The sequence below is a fragment of the Sinocyclocheilus rhinocerous genome, unplaced genomic scaffold, assembly GCF_001515625.1.
Source record: "Sinocyclocheilus rhinocerous isolate Xijiao unplaced genomic scaffold, SAMN03320098_v1.1 scaffold1447, whole genome shotgun sequence".
NCBI classification, from domain to species: Eukaryota; Metazoa; Chordata; class Actinopteri; order Cypriniformes; family Cyprinidae; genus Sinocyclocheilus; species Sinocyclocheilus rhinocerous.
The window spans coordinates 136381-138735 of NW_015661886.1; the positions used below are offsets into that span (position 1 = coordinate 136381).

Sequence of the window (2355 nt, forward strand, 5' to 3'; positions counted from 1 at the left end):
AAAGAAAGGGCCTGATCTTCTTGATGTTGAATAAAGCAAATCTGCAGGACCGGGCCATTTTAGCAATGTGGTCTGCGAAAGTCAGCTGATCTTCAATCACAACTCCAAGGTTTCTTGCTGTTTTTGAAGGAGTTATGGTTGATGTGCCTAACTGGATGGTGAAATTGTGATGAAACCTTGGCAAGGTTGAGTTGAAGGTGATGGTCCTTCATCCAGCAAGAAATGTCTGTAAGACAAGCTGAGATGCTAATTTAAGTTTTAAATTCCATTTTTCTTATGTGATTTTTTTTTAAATATTTCTACTGAGAGTTAAGACTCAAACCACTGGAGTGCGGTTCCTGAGATGCCTCTTGCCAATATATTGCAACATATTACAACCAAAATCTTAACAAATACATTTCTAAATGTTTCAAACAATGTTCAGTCATATTGTTACTGCACTCACAAGTGTTGGATCTGATTCACTTATCAGCCTCTCAGCTTGAGTCTCCAACTTTTCCCAGTTACTTCCACAAAGGATCAGTCTGGCTCCTCCAGTATGGAAGAGTTTTGCACATTCTAAAATGATCACAATGTAAACAACTTAGTTTAAACAACAAATATGTAATTTACCTGCAAACATATCAACATGGTTCATCACAGTCTCACAAGGGCATTTATTTTAGAGGAGACCAGTCTGTCATTCTTATCCTGCACTACATTTTCATGTACTTACTATGTATGTCTCAATGTGATATAATGGATATAATGAAAAGAATCATATAGATTTTATTCAACATCAGCTTCCATCCTGTTAGTCTTTTGTAAATTTCCTTTAAATTTACGACATCTTCCTCCAAGAAGTGTTTTTGGTGGAAAAACAACAGCTAAAACATTAGTAAGTACCGAAAATATATTTCATATAAAATATTTGATAAAATTACAGGAATAGTAGTGAAAATATTTCAAAAGATGACTTAAAGGTCACATATTTTACACCTTTCTGGAGTTTTATTTTAAGTCTTAATGTCCTTAAGAATATATATTTGCAGTATTAGTACCAAAAACCATCTCAATATATATTTTACAGCTCCTCTCTCAGGAGCTCTGCAAAGAACAGGTCGATTTTGGCCTGTCTAATTAATATTCATGAGCCTCTCTTCTGATTGGCCTGTTGTTTTCTGAGTGACGCACGGCCAGGCCAACCACAGGTAACTAGGGTCATGTATGCTGTTGCCTGCTGTGGATTGGTGATACTCACAAGTAAGGTCAATAGAAACACCGGTAATGATGGTCACTGCTGAGGGAAATGTTGTCCGGTCTTACATGTTTGAGCCGAACTCAGACCCCGAATCAGCGACAACAGGAGACAACCAACCACCTCCTCAAACGCACTTACAACAGGATGTTTCAGAATGGTAATTCATGTTTTTTTTTAACACCGAATGCAGTAAATACAAACCTGACCAGCCGAGCATTTGCGATAACGTAAGCTTGAAGACACTTGTACAAATGCGGATGGGTGACATGAATGGGAAGGATTCCAGATTGGCGATGTAGTATTTGGTTTCTGTATTCTGTCAATTCTGCCAATCTAAAGGATCAAACGCCGTGTATGGCGTTTGAGGTCATTTGTGAACTAGCATAGACTTATTGTCTAAATAAAAAACAATTAGCAACTGTTACTATTATTACACTTGTATACAAAACTTTGTATTATGCTTGTTATAGAGTGTGTGTTGACGCGGTTGTCACGGCGACCATCACAGGCCTACTGTGCAATGATGCAGTTTCCTGACGTCCAGACTGAACAGTGTTTTCTCGACATGTTTCCGTGTTGTTGTTGCTCAGCAATGGCATGGACGCGATGTTGTCTGGGGGTTTGGCAAAAGGAGAGTGGGACTGTGGGCAGTGCTCGGGTGGTGACTGAAGACGGTGACTGAGTAGTTCTGATGTCACCTTTTTACAGAAGTCACAACGGTTCGTGAAAAATCACAGCTACAGTCTACAACATCATGTGATGTGTGAGAAGAAAGGTTTAGTTTTATGCAAAAAAATACTGACAGCTGCAACCATCAGCGACATATATGACAAAACATTGTGTTGGCCCCGCCCACAGTGCAAAATCCTGCTTATAGCTATATTTGAACCATCTATTTTGTTCTAATTGCATGTGATTTTGGAGCTTTCTGAGGACAGAAATATTACTTGACATCTTAGATAGAACAAAGACTAATCAAAATAGATATAGAATAAGACAGTGAACAACACTAAAAACATCATTCACAGAGTTGTGTTTAACTCTGGCACATGCTTTTGAAAATAGACAGTGACTGAGTTTTTATTATAACAAAGTTTCTGCTTCATGCAAGTGAC

At 38.2% G+C, this 2355-nt stretch overlaps 1 pseudogene; it reads right to left on the reverse strand.

Moving 5' to 3' along the window:
* LOC107726802 (dehydrogenase/reductase SDR family member 7C-B-like) overlaps window positions 1-1457 on the reverse strand; it is a 5916-nt pseudogene extending 4459 nt beyond the window's left edge.
* Between the last annotated feature and the right edge of the window lie 898 nt (window positions 1458-2355).